Source organism: Scyliorhinus torazame, chromosome 12, assembly GCF_047496885.1.
Source record: "Scyliorhinus torazame isolate Kashiwa2021f chromosome 12, sScyTor2.1, whole genome shotgun sequence".
Lineage (NCBI taxonomy): Eukaryota > Metazoa > Chordata > Chondrichthyes > Carcharhiniformes > Scyliorhinidae > Scyliorhinus > Scyliorhinus torazame.
The window spans coordinates 226,016,943-226,036,460 of NC_092718.1; positions in this window are offsets into that span (position 1 = coordinate 226,016,943).

A 19,518-nucleotide genomic window follows, 5' to 3' on the forward strand; every position below is an offset into this window, starting at 1 on the left:
CACAGAATATAGAATATAGAGAATACACACACATCACAGACAATACACAGAATATGGAATATAGAGAATACACACACATCACAGACAATACACAGAATATAGAATATAGAGAATACACACACATCACAGACAATACACAGAATATAGAATGTAGAGAATACACACAATCACAGAGAATACACCGAATATAGAGTCTAGAGAATACACACACATCACAGACAATACACAGAACATAGAATATAGAAAATACACTCACATCACAGAGAATACACAGAATATAGAATATAGAGAATACACACAATCACAGAGAATACACAGAATATAGAATATAGAGAATACACACAATCACAGAGAATACACAGAATAGAGAATATAGAGAATACACTCACATCACAGACAATACACAGAATATAGAATATAGAGAATACACACACATCACAGACAGTACACAGTATGTAGAATATAGAGAATACACACAATCACAGAGAATACACAGAATATAGAGTCTAGAGAATACACACACAGCACAGACAATACACAGAATATAGAATATAGAGAATACACACACACCACAGACAATACACAGAATATAGAATATAGAGAATACACACACACCACAGGCAATACACAGAATATAGAATATAGAGAATGCACACACAACAGACAATACACAGAATATGGAATATAGAGAATACACACACATCACAGTTAATATACAGACTGTAGAATATAGAGAATACATACACACCACAGACAATACACAGAATATAGAATATAGAGAATACACACACATCACAGACAATACACAGAATATAGAATATAGAGAATACACACTCAGCACAGACAATGCACAGAATATAGAATATAGAGAATACACACACATCACAGACAATACACAGAATATAGAATATAGAGAATACACACACATCACAGACAATACACAGAATATAGAATAGAGAGAATACACACACATCACAGACAATACACAGAATATAGAATATAGAGAATACACACACCTCACAGACAATACACAGAATATAGAATATAGAGAATACACACACATCACAGACAATACACAGTATATAGAATATAGAGAATACACACAATCACAGAGAATACACAGAATATAGAGTCTAGAGAATACACACACATCACAGACAATACACAGAACATGGAATATTGAGAATACACTCACATCACAGAGAATACACAGAATATAGAATATAGAGAATACACACAATCGCAGAGAATACACAGAATATAGAATATAGAGAATACACACAATCGCAGAGAATACACAGAATAGAGAATATAGAGAATACACTCACATCACAGACAATAAACAGAATATAGAATATAGAGAATACACACAATCACAGAGAATACACAGAATAGAGAACATAGAGAATACTCTCACATCACAGACAATACACAGAATATAGATGATAGAGAATACACACACACCACAGACAATACACAGAATATAGAATATAGAGAATACACACACATCACAGATAATACACAGAATATAGAATATAGAGAATACACACACATCACAGATAATATACAGACGATAGAATATAGAGAATACATACACACCACAGACAATACACAGAATATAGAATATAGAGAATACACAGACATCACAAACAATACACAGAATTTAGAATATAGGGAATACACACTGATCACAGACAATACAAAGAATATAGAATATAGAGAATACACACACATCACAGACAATACACAGAATATAGAATATAAAGTATACACACACACCACAGACAATACGCGGAATATAGAATATAGAGAATACACACACATCACAGACAATACACAGTATATAGAATATAGAGAATACACACACACCACAGACAATACACAGAATATCGAATATAGAGAATACACACACATCACTGACAATACACAGTATATACAATATAGAGAATACAGGCACATCACAGACAATACACAGAACATAGAATATAGAGAATACACACACATCACAGACAATACACAGAATATAGAATATAGATATACACACACATCACAGACAATACACAGAATATAGAATGTAGAGAATACACACACATCACAGACAATACACAGAATATAGAATGCAGAGAATATACTCACATCACAGACAATACACAGAATATGGAATATCGAGAATACACACACATCACAGACAATACACAGAATATAGAATATAGAGAATACACACACATCACAGACAATACACAGAATATAGAATATAGAGTATACACACAATCACAGAGAATACACAGAATATAGAGTCTAGAGAATACACACACATCACAGACAATACACAGAACATAGAATATAGAGAATACACACAATCACAGAGAATACACAGAATATAGAATATAGAGAATACACACAATCACAGAGAATACACAGTATAGAGAATATAGAGATTACACTCACATCACAGACAATACACAGAATATAGAATATAGAGAATACACACAATCACAGAGAATACACAGAATATAGAATAGAGAGAATACACAGACATCACAAACAATACACAGAATATAGAATATAGAGAATACACACTCATCACAGACAATACACAGAATATAGAATATAGAGAATACACACACATCACAGACAATACACAGAGTATAGAATACAGAGAATATACTCACATCACAGACAATACACAGAATATGGAATATAGAGAATACACACACATCACAGACAATACACAGAATATAGAATATAGAGAATACACACACATCACAGACAATACACTGAATATTGAATATAGAGAATACACACAATCACAGTGAATACACAGAATATAGAGTCTAGAGAATACACACACATCACAGACAATACACAGAACATCGAATATAGAAAATACACTCACATCACAGAGAATACACAGAATATAGAATATAGAGAATACACACACATCACAGATAATATACAGACTATAGAATATAGAGAATACATACACACCACAGACAATACACAGAATATAGAATATAGAGAATACACAGACATCACAAACAATGAAAAGAATATAGAATATAGAGAATACACACTCATCACAGACAATACACAGAATATAGAATATATAGAATACAAACACATCACAGACAATACACAGAATATAGAATATAGAGAATACACACACACCACAGACAATACGCGGAATATAGAATATAGAGAATACATACACATCACAGACAATACACAGAATATAGAATATAGAGAATGCACACACATCACAGACAATACACAGAATATAGAATATAGAGAATACACACACATCACAGACAATACACAGAATATAGAATATAGAGAATACACACACATCACAGACAATACACAGAATATAGAATATAGATACACACACACATCACAGACAATACACATAATATAGAATGTAGAGAATACACACACATCACAGACAATACACAGAGTATAGAATACAGAGAATATACTCACATCACAGACAATACACAGAATATGGAATATAGAGAATACACACACATCACAGACAATACACAGAATATAGAATATAGAGAATACACACACATCACAGACAATACACAGAATATAGAATATAGAGAATACACACAATCACAGAGAATACACAGAATATCGAGTCTAGAGAATACACACACATCACAGACAATACACAGAACATCGAATATAGAAAATACACTCACATCACAGAGAATACACAGAATATAGAATATAGAGAATACACACACATCACAGACAATACACAGAATATAGAATATAGAGAATACACACACATCACAGACAATACACAGAATATAGAATATAGAGAATGCACACACATCACAGACAATACACAGAATATAGAATTTAGAGAATACACACACATCACAGACAATACACAGAATATAGAATATAGAGAATACACACACATCACAGACAATACACAGAATATAGAATATAGAGAATGCACACACATCACAGACAATACACAGAATATAGAATATAGAGAATACACACACATCACAGACAATACACAGAATATAGAATATAGAGAATACACACACATCACAGACAATACACAGAATATAGAATATAGATATACACACACATCACAGACAATACACAGAATATAGAATGTAGAGAATACACACACATCACAGACAATACACAGAATATAGAATACAGAGAATACACTCACATCACAGACAATACACAGAATATAGAAGATAGAGAATACACACACATCACAGACAATACACAGAATATAGAATATAGATATACACACACACCACAGACAATACACAGAATATAGAATATAGAGAATACACACACACCACAGACAATACACAGAATATGGAATATAGAGAATACACACACATCACAGACAATACACAGAATATAGAATATAGAGAATACACACACATCACAGACAATACACAGAATATAGAATATAGAGAATACACACAATCACAGAGAATACACAGAATATCGAGTCTAGAGAATACACACACATCACAGACAATACACAGAACATCGAATATAGAAAATACACTCACATCACAGAGAATACACAGAATATAGAATATAGAGAATACACACACATCACAGACAATACACAGAATATAGAATATAGAGAATACACACACATCACAGACAATACACAGAATATAGAATATAGAGAATGCACACACATCACAGACAATACACAGAATATAGAATTTAGAGAATACACACACATCACAGACAATACACAGAATATAGAATATAGAGAATACACACACATCACAGACAATACACAGAATATAGAATATAGAGAATGCACACACATCACAGACAATACACAGAATATAGAATATAGAGAATACACACACATCACAGACAATACACAGAATATAGAATATAGAGAATACACACACATCACAGACAATACACAGAATATAGAATATAGATATACACACACATCACAGACAATACACAGAATATAGAATGTAGAGAATACACACACATCACAGACAATACACAGAATATAGAATACAGAGAATACACTCACATCACAGACAATACACAGAATATAGAAGATAGAGAATACACACACATCACAGACAATACACACAATATAGAATATAGATATACACACACACCACAGACAATACACAGAATATAGAATATAGAGAATACACACACACCACAGACAATACACAGAATATGGAATATAGAGAATACACACACATCACAGACAATACACAGAATATAGAATATAGAGAATACACACACATCACAGACAATACACAGAATATTGAATATAGAGAATACACACACATCACAGATAATATACAGACTGTAGAATATAGAGAATACACACACATCACAGACAATACACAGAATATAGAATATAGAGAATACACACACACCACAGACAATACACAGAATATAGATGACAGAGAATACACACACCTCACAGACAATACACAGAATATAGAATATAGAGAATACACACAAATCACAGACAATACGCAGAATATAGAATATAGAGAATACTCACACATCACAGACAATACACACAATATAGAATATAGAGAATACACACACATGACAGACAATACGCAGAATATAGGATATAGAGAATACACACACATCACAGACAATACACAGAATATAGAATATAGAGAATACACACACATCACAGACAATACACAGAATATAGAATATAGAGAATACACACACATCACAGACAATACACAGAATATAGAATGTAGAGAATGCACACACATCACAGACAATACACAGAATATAGAAGATAGAGAATACACACACATCACAGACAATACACAGAACATAGAATATAGAAAATACACTCACATCACAGAGAATACACAGAATATAGAATATAGAGAATACACACACAACAGACAATACACAGAATATAGAATTTAGAGAATACACACACACCACAGACAATACACAGAATATAGAATATAGAGAATACACACACAACAGACAATACACAGAATATGGAATATAGGGAATACACACACATCACAGTTAATATACAGACTGTAGAATATAGAGAATACATACACACCACAGACAATACACAGAATATAGAATATAGAGAATACACACACATCACAGACAATACACAGAATATAGAATATAGAGAATACACACTCAGCACAGACAATGCACAGAATATAGAATATAGAGAATACACACACATCACAGACAATACACAGAATATAGAATATAGAGAATACACAAACATCACAGACAATACGCAGAATATAGAATATAGAGAATACACACACATCACAGACAATACACAGAATATAGAATATAGAGAATGCAAACACATCACATGCAATACACAGAATATAGAAGATAGAGAATACACACACACCACAGACAATACACAGAATATAGAATATAGAGAATACACACACACCACAGACAATACACAGAATATAGATTATAGAGAATACACACACCTCACAGACAATACACAGAATATAGAATATAGAGAATACACACACACCACAGACAATACACAGAATATAGAATATAGAGAATACACACACACCACAGACAATACACAGAATATAGAATATAGAGAATACACACACACCACAGACAATACACAGAATATAGAATATAGAGAATACACGCACAACAGACAATACACAGAATATGGAATATAGAGAATACACATACATCACAGATAATATACAGACTGTAGAATATAGAGAATACATACACACCACAGACAATACACAGAATATAGAATATAGAGAATACACACACATCACAGACAATACACAGAATATAGAATATAGAGAATACACACACATCACAGACAATACACAGAATACAGAACAGCGAATACAATACATTCACATCACAGACAATACACGGAATACAGAGTATAGAGAATACACACACATCACTGACAATACACAGGATATAGAATATAGAGAATACACACACATCACAGACAATACACAGAAAATAGAATATAGAGAATACACACACATCACAGATAATATGCAGACTATAGAATATAGAGAATACATACACACCACAGACAATACACAGAATATAGAATATAGAGAATACACAGACGTCACAAACAATACACAGAATATAGAATATAGAGAATACACACTCATCACAGACAATACACAGAATATAGAATATAGAGAATACACACACATCACAGACAATACACAGAATATAGAATATAGAGAATACACACACACCACAGACAATATGCGGAATATAGAATATAGAGAATACACACATATCACAGACAATACACAGAATATAGAATATAGAGAATGCACACACATCACAGACAATACACAGAATATAGAATATAGAGAATACACACACATCACAGACAATACACAGAATATAGAATATAGAGAATACACACACATCACAGACAATACACAGAATATGGAATATAGAGAATACACACACATCACAGACAATACACAGAATATAGAATATAGAGAATACACACACATCACAGACAATACACAGAATATAGAATGTAGAGAATACACACAATCACAGAGAATACACCGAATATAGAGTCTAGAGAATACACACACATCACAGACAATACACAGAACATAGAATATAGAAAATACACTCACATCACAGAGAATACACAGAATATAGAATATAGAGAATACACACAATCACAGAGAATACACAGAATATAGAATATAGAGAATACACACAATCACAGAGAATACACAGAATAGAGAATATAGAGAATACACTCACATCACAGACAATACACAGAATATAGAATATAGAGAATACACACACATCACAGACAGTACACAGTATGTAGAATATAGAGAATACACACAATCACAGAGAATACACAGAATATAGAGTCTAGAGAATACACACACAGCACAGACAATACACAGAATATAGAATATAGAGAATACACACACACCACAGACAATACACAGAATATAGAATATAGAGAATACACACACACCACAGGCAATACACAGAATATAGAATATAGAGAATGCACACACAACAGACAATACACAGAATATGGAATATAGAGAATACACACACATCACAGTTAATATACAGACTGTAGAATATAGAGAATACATACACACCACAGACAATACACAGAATATAGAATATAGAGAATACACACACATCACAGACAATACACAGAATATAGAATATAGAGAATACACACTCAGCACAGACAATGCACAGAATATAGAATATAGAGAATACACACACATCACAGACAATACACAGAATATAGAATATAGAGAATACACACACATCACAGACAATACACAGAATATAGAATAGAGAGAATACACACACATCACAGACAATACACAGAATATAGAATATAGAGAATACACACACCTCACAGACAATACACAGAATATAGAATATAGAGAATACACACACATCACAGACAATACACAGTATATAGAATATAGAGAATACACACAATCACAGAGAATACACAGAATATAGAGTCTAGAGAATACACACACATCACAGACAATACACAGAACATGGAATATTGAGAATACACTCACATCACAGAGAATACACAGAATATAGAATATAGAGAATACACACAATCGCAGAGAATACACAGAATATAGAATATAGAGAATACACACAATCGCAGAGAATACACAGAATAGAGAATATAGAGAATACACTCACATCACAGACAATAAACAGAATATAGAATATAGAGAATACACACAATCACAGAGAATACACAGAATAGAGAACATAGAGAATACTCTCACATCACAGACAATACACAGAATATAGATGATAGAGAATACACACACACCACAGACAATACACAGAATATAGAATATAGAGAATACACACACATCACAGATAATACACAGAATATAGAATATAGAGAATACACACACATCACAGATAATATACAGACGATAGAATATAGAGAATACATACACACCACAGACAATACACAGAATATAGAATATAGAGAATACACAGACATCACAAACAATACACAGAATTTAGAATATAGGGAATACACACTGATCACAGACAATACAAAGAATATAGAATATAGAGAATACACACACATCACAGACAATACACAGAATATAGAATATAAAGTATACACACACACCACAGACAATACGCGGAATATAGAATATAGAGAATACACACACATCACAGACAATACACAGTATATAGAATATAGAGAATACACACACACCACAGACAATACACAGAATATCGAATATAGAGAATACACACACATCACTGACAATACACAGTATATACAATATAGAGAATACAGGCACATCACAGACAATACACAGAACATAGAATATAGAGAATACACACACATCACAGACAATACACAGAATATAGAATATAGATATACACACACATCACAGACAATACACAGAATATAGAATGTAGAGAATACACACACATCACAGACAATACACAGAATATAGAATGCAGAGAATATACTCACATCACAGACAATACACAGAATATGGAATATCGAGAATACACACACATCACAGACAATACACAGAATATAGAATATAGAGAATACACACACATCACAGACAATACACAGAATATAGAATATAGAGTATACACACAATCACAGAGAATACACAGAATATAGAGTCTAGAGAATACACACACATCACAGACAATACACAGAACATAGAATATAGAGAATACACACAATCACAGAGAATACACAGAATATAGAATATAGAGAATACACACAATCACAGAGAATACACAGTATAGAGAATATAGAGATTACACTCACATCACAGACAATACACAGAATATAGAATATAGAGAATACACACAATCACAGAGAATACACAGAATATAGAATAGAGAGAATACACACAATCACAGAGAATACACAGAATAGAGAACATAGAGAATACTCTCACATCACAGACAATACACAGAATATAGATTAGAGAGAACACACACACCACAGACAATACACCGAATATAGAATATAGAGAATACACACACATCACAGACAATACACAGAATATAGAACATAGAGAATACACACACATCACAGATAATATACAGACTATAGAATATATAGAATTCATACACACCACAGACAATACACAGAATATAGAATATAGAGAATACACACACATCACAAACAATACACAGAATATAGAATATAGAGAATACACACTCATCACAGACAATACACAGAATATAGAATATAGAGAATACACACACGTCACAGACAATACACAGAATATAGAATATAGAGAATTCACACACACCACAGACAATACGCGGAATATAGAATATAGAGAATACACACACATCCCAGACAATACACAGTATATAAAATATAGAGAATACACACACATCACAGACAATACAAAGAATATAGAATATAGAGAATGCACACACATCACAGACAATACACAGAATATAGAATATAGAGAATACACACACATCACAGACAATACACAGAATATAGAATATAGAGAATACACACACATCACAGACAATACACAGAATATAGAATATAGATATACACACACATCACAGACAATACACAGAATATAGAATGTAGAGAATACACACACATCACAGACAATACACAGAATATAGAATACAGAGAATACACTCACATCACAGACAATACACAGAATATGGAATATAGAGAATACACACACACCACAGACAATACACAGAATATAGAATATAGAAGATACAAACACACCACAGGCAATACACAGAATATAGAATATAGAGAATACACACACAACAGACAATACACAGAATATGGAATATAGAGAATACACACACATCACAGACAATACACAGAATATAGAATATAGAGAATACACACACATCACAGACAATACACAGAATATAGAATATAGAGAATACACACACCTCACAGACAATACACAGAATATAGAATATAGATATACACACACATCACAGACAATACACAGAATATAGAATGTAGAGAATACACACACATCACAGACAATACACAGAATATAGAATACAGAGAATACACTCACATCACAGACAATACACAGAATATGGAATATAGAGAATACACACACACCACAGACAATACACAGAATATAGAATATAGAGAATACACACACACCACAGGCAATACACAGAATATAGAATATAGAGAATACACACACAACAGACAATACACAGAATATGGAATATAGAGAATACACACACATCACAGTTAATATACAGACTGTAGAATATAGAGAATACATACACACCACAGACAATACACAGAATATAGAATATAGAGAATACACACACATCACAGACAATACACAGAATATAGAATATAGAGAATACACACTCAGCACAGACAATGCACAGAATATAGAATATAGAGAATACACACACATCACAGACAATACACAGAATATAGAATATAGAGAATACACACACATCACAGACAATACACAGAATATAGAATAGAGAGAATACACACACATCACAGACAATACACAGAATATAGAATATAGAGAATACACACACCTCACAGACAATACACAGAATATAGAATATAGAGAATACACACACATCACAGACAATACACAGTATATAGAATATAGAGAATACACACAATCACAGAGAATACACAGAATATAGAGTCTAGAGAATACACACACATCACAGACAATACACAGAACATGGAATATTGAGAATACACTCACATCACAGAGAATACACAGAATATAGAATATAGAGAATACACACAATCACAGAGAATACACAGAATATAGAATATAGAGAATACACACAATCGCAGAGAATACACAGAATAGAGAATATAGAGAATACACTCACATCACAGACAATAAACAGAATATAGAATATAGAGAATACACACAATCACAGAGAATACACAGAATAGAGAACATAGAGAATACTCTCACATCACAGACAATACACAGAATATAGATTAGAGAGAACACACACACCACAGACAATACACAGAATATAGAATATAGAGAATACACACACATCACAGACAATACACAGAATATAGAACATAGAGAATACACACACATCACAGATAATATACAGACTATAGAATATATAGAATTCATACACACCACAGACAATACACAGAATATAGAATATAGAGAATACACACACATCACAAACAATACACAGAATATAGAATATAGAGAATACACACTCATCACAGACAATACACAGAATATAGAATATAGAGAATACACACACATCACAGACAATACACAGAATATAGAATATAGAGAATTCACACACACCACAGACAATACGCGGAATATAGAATATAGAGAATACACACACATCCTAGACAATACACAGTATATAAAATATAGAGAATACACACACATCACAGACAATACACAGAATATAGAATATAGAGAATGCACACACATCACAGACAATACACAGAATATAGAATATAGAGAATACACACACATCACAGACAATACACAGAATATAGAATATAGAGAATACACACACATCACAGACAATACACAGAATATAGAACATAGATATACACACACATCACAGACAATACACAGAATATAGAATGTAGAGAATACACACACATCACAGACAATACACAGAATATAGAATATAGAGAATACACACACATCACAGACAATACACAGAATATAGAATATAGATATACACACACATCACAGACAATACACAGAATATAGAATACAGAGAATACACTCACATCACAGACAATACACAGAATATGGAATATAGAGAATACACACACACCACAGACAATACACAGAATATAGAATATAGAGAATACACACACACCACAGGCAATACACAGAATATAGAATATAGAGAATACACACACAACAGACAATACACAGAATATGGAATATAGAGAATACACACACATCACAGACAATACACAGAATATAGAATACAGAGAATACACTCACATCACAGACAATACACAGAATATGGAATATAGAGAATACACACACACCACAGACAATACACAGAATATAGAATATAGAGAATACACACACACCACAGGCAATACACAGAATATAGAATATAGAGAATACACACACAACAGACAATACACAGAATATGGAATATAGAGAATACACACACATCACAGTTAATATACAGACTGTAGAATAAGAGAATACATACACACCACAGACAATACACAGAATATAGAATATAGAGAATACACACACACCACAGACAATACGCGGAATATAGAATATAGAGAATACACACACATCCCAGACAATACACAGTATATAAAATATAGAGAATACACACACATCACAGACAATACACAGAATATAGAATATAGAGAATGCACACACATCACAGACAATACACAGAATATAGAATATAGAGAATACACACACATCACAGACAATACACAGAATATAGAATATAGAGAATACACACACATCACAGACAATACACAGAATATAGAATATAGAGAATACACACACATCACAGACAATACACAGAATATAGAATATAGAGAATACACACACCTCACAGACAATACACAGAATATAGAATATAGATATATACACACATCACAGACAATACACAGAATATAGAATGTAGAGAATACACACACATCACAGACAATACACAGAATATAGAATACAGAGAATACACTCACATCACAGACAATACACAGAATATGGAATATAGAGAATACACACACACCACAGACAATACACAGAATATAGAATATAGAGAATACACACACACCACAGGCAATACACAGAATATAGAATATAGAGAATACACACACAACAGACAATACACAGAATATGGAATATAGAGAATACACACACATCACAGTTAATATACAGACTGTAGAATATAGAGAATACATACACACCACAGACAATACACAGAATATAGAATATAGAGAATACACACACATCACAGACAATACACAGAATATAGAATATAGAGAATACACACTCAGCACAGACAATGCACAGAATATAGAATATAGAGAATACACACACATCACAGACAATACACAGAATATAGAATATAGAGAATACACACACATCACAGACAATACACAGAATATAGAATAGAGAGAATACACACACATCACAGACAATACACAGAATATAGAATATGGAGAATACACACACCTCACAGACAATACACAGAATATAGAATATAGAGAATACACACACATCACAGACAATACACAGTATATAGAATATAGAGAATACACACAATCACAGAGAATACACAGAATATAGAGTCTAGAGAATACACACACATCACAGACAATACACAGAACATGGAATATTGAGAATACACTCACATCACAGAGAATACACAGAATATAGAATATAGAGAATACACACAATCACAGAGAATACACAGAATATAGAATATAGAGAATACACACAATCGCAGAGAATACACAGAATAGAGAATATAGAGAATACACTCACATCACAGACAATAAACAGAATATAGAATATAGAGAATACACACAATCACAGAGAATACACAGAATAGAGAACATAGAGAATACTCTCACATCACAGACAATACACAGAATATAGATTAGAGAGAACACACACACCACAGACAATACACAGAATATAGAATATAGAGAATACACACACATCACAGACAATACACAGAATATAGAACATAGAGAATACACACACATCACAGATAATATACAGACTATAGAATATATAGAATTCATACACACCACAGACAATACACAGAATATAGAATATAGAGAATACACACACATCACAAACAATACACAGAATATAGAATATAGAGAATACACACTCATCACAGACAATACACAGAATATAGAATATAGAGAATACACACACATCACAGACAATACACAGAATATAGAATATAGAGAATTCACACACACCACAGACAATACGCGGAATATAGAATATAGAGAATACACACACATCCCAGACAATACACAGTATATAAAATATAGAGAATACACACACATCACAGACAATACACAGAATATAGAATATAGAGAATGCACACACATCACAGACAATACACAGAATATAGAATATAGAGAATACACACACATCACAGACAATACACAGAATATAGAATATAGAGAATACACACACATCACAGACAATACACAGAATATAGAATATAGATATACACACACATCACAGACAATACACAGAATATAGAATGTAGAGAATACACACACATCACAGACAATACACAGAATATAGAATATAGAGAATACACACACATCACAGACAATACACAGAATATAGAATATAGATATACACACACATCACAGACAATACACAGAATATAGAATACAGAGAATACACTCACATCACAGACAATACACAGAATATGGAATATAGAGAATACACACACACCACAGACAATACACAGAATATAGAATATAGAGAATACACACACACCACAGGCAATACACAGAATATAGAATATAGAGAATACACACACAACAGACAATACACAGAATATGGAATATAGAGAATACACACACATCACAGTTAATATACAGACTGTAGAATATAGAGAATACATACACACCACAGACAATACACAGAATATAGAATATAGAGAATACACACACATCACAGACAATACACAGAATATAGAATATAGAGAATACACACTCAGCACAGACAATGCACAGAATATAGAATATAGAGAATACAGACACATCACAGACAATACACAGAATATAGAATATAGAGAATACACACACATCACAGACAATACACAGAATTTAGAATAGAGAGAATACACACACATCACAGACAATACACAGAATATAGAATATAGAGAATACACACAATCACAGAGAATACACAGAATAGAGAACATAGAGAATACTCTCACATCACAGACAATACACAGAATATAGATTAGAGAGAACACACACACCACAGACAATACACCGAATATAGAATATAGAGAATACACACACATCACAGACAATACACAGAATATAGAACATAGAGAATACACACACATCACAGATAATATACAGACTATAGAATATATAGAATTCATACACACCACAGACAATACACAGAATATAGAATATAGAGAATACACACACATCACAAACAATACACAGAATATAGAATATAGAGAATACACACTCATCACAGACAATACACAGAATATAGAATATAGAGAATACACACACGTCACAGACAATACACAGAATATAGAATATAGAGAATTCACACACACCACAGACAATACGCGGAATATAGAATATAGAGAATACACACACATCCCAGACAATACACAGTATATAAAATATAGAGAATACACACACATCACAGACAATACAAAGAATATAGAATATAGAGAATGCACACACATCACAGACAATACACAGAATATAGAATATAGAGAATACACACACATCACAGACAATACACAGAATATAGAATATAGAGAATACACACACATCACAGACAATACACAGAATATAGAATATAGATATACACACACATCACAGACAATACACAGAATATAGAATGTAGAGAATACACACACATCACAGACAATACACAGAATATAGAATACAGAGAATACACTCACATCACAGACAATACACAGAATATGGAATATAGAGAATACACACACACCACAGACAATACACAGAATATAGAATATAGAAGATACACACACACCACAGGCAATACACAGAATATAGAATATAGAGAATACACACACAACAGACAATACACAGAATATGGAATATAGAGAATACACACACATCACAGACAATACACAGAATATAGAATATAGAGAATACACACACATCACAGACAATACACAGAATATAGAATATAGAGAATACACACACCTCACAGACAATACACAGAATATAGAATATAGATATACACACACATCACAGACAATACACAGAATATAGAATGTAGAGAATACACACACATCACAGACAATACACAGAATATAGAATACAGAGAATACACTCACATCACAGACAATACACAGAATATGGAATATAGAGAATACACACACACCACAGACAATACACAGAATATAGAATATAGAGAATACACACACACCACAGGCAATACACAGAATATAGAATATAGAGAATACACACACAACAGACAATACACAGAATATGGAATATAGAGAATACACACACATCACAGTTAATATACAGACTGTAGAACATAGAGAATACATACACACCAAAGACAATACACAGAATATAGAATATAGGGAATACACACACATCACAGACAATACACAGAATATAGAATATAGAGAATACACACTCAGCACAGACAATGCACAGAATATAGAATATAGAGAATGCACACACATCACAGACAATACACAGAATATAGAATATTGAGAATACACACACATCACAGACAATACACAGAATATAGAATAGAGAGAATACACACACATCACAGACAATACACAGAATATAGAATATAGAGAATACACACACCTCACAGACAATACACAGAATATAGAATATAGAGAATACACACACATCACAGACAATACACAGTATATAGAATATAGAGAATACACACAATCACAGAGAATACACAGAATATAGAGTCTAGAGAATACACACACATCACAGACAATACACAGAACATGGAATATTGAGAATACACTCACATCACAGAGAATACACAGAATATAGAATATAGAGAATACACACAATCACAGAGAATACACAGAATAGAGAACATAGAGAATACTCTCACATCACAGACAATACACAGAATATAGATTAGAGAGAACACACACACCACAGACAATACACAGAATATAGAATATAGAGAATACACACACATCACAGACAATACACAGAATATAGAACATAGAGAATACACACACATCACAGATAATATACAGACTATAGAATATATAGAATTCATACACACCACAGACAATACACAGAATATAGAATATAGAGAATACACACACATCACAAACAATACACAGAATGTAGAATATAGAGAATACACACTCATCACAGACAATACACAGAATATAGAATATAGAGAATACACACACATCACAGACAATACACAGAATATAGAATATAGAGAATTCACACACACCACAGACAATACGCGGAATATAGAATATAGAGAATACACACACATCCCAGACAATACACAGTATATAAAATATAGAGAATACACACACATCACAGACAATACACAGAATATAGAATATAGAGAATGCACACACATCACAGACAATACACAGAATATAGAATATAGAGAATACACACACATCACAGACAATACACAGAATATAGAATATAGAGAATACACACACATCACAGACAATACACAGAATATAGAATATAGATATACACACACATCACAGACAATACACAGAATATAGAATATAGAGAATACACACACATCACAGACAATACACAGAATATAGAATATAGAGAATACACACACATCACAGACAATACACAGAATATAGAATATAGATATACACACACATCACAGACAATACACAGAATATAGAATACAGAGAATACACTCACATCACAGACAATACACAGAATATGGAATATAGAGAATACACACACACCACAGACAATACACAGAATATAGAATATAGAGAATACACACACACCACAGGCAATACACAGAATATAGAATATAGAGAATACACACACAACAGACAATACACAGAATATGGAATATAGAGAATACACACACATCACAGTTAATATACAGACTGTAGAATATAGAGAATACATACACACCACAGACAATACACAGAATATAGAATATAGAGAATACACACATATCACAGACAATACACAGAATATAGAATATAGAGAATACACACTCAGAACAGACAATGCACAGAATATAGAATATAGAGAATACACACACATCACAGACAATACACAGAATATAGAATATAGAGAATACACACACATCACAGACAATACACAGAATTTAGAATAGAGAGAATACACACACATCACAGACAATACACAGAATATAGAATATAGAGAATACACACACCTCACAGACAATACACAGAATATAGAATATAGAGAATACACACACACCACAGACAATACACAGTATATAGAATATAGAGAATAAACACAATCACAGAGAATACACAGAATATAGAGTCTAGAGAATACACACACATCACAGACAATACACAGAACATGGAATATTGAGAATACACTCACATCACAGAGAATACACAGAATATAGAATATAGAGAATACACACAATCACAGAGAATACACAGAATATAGAATATAGAGAATACACACAATCGCAGAGAATACACAGAATAGAGAATATAGAGAATACACTCACATCACAGACAATAAACAGAATATAGAATATAGAGAATACACACAATCACAGA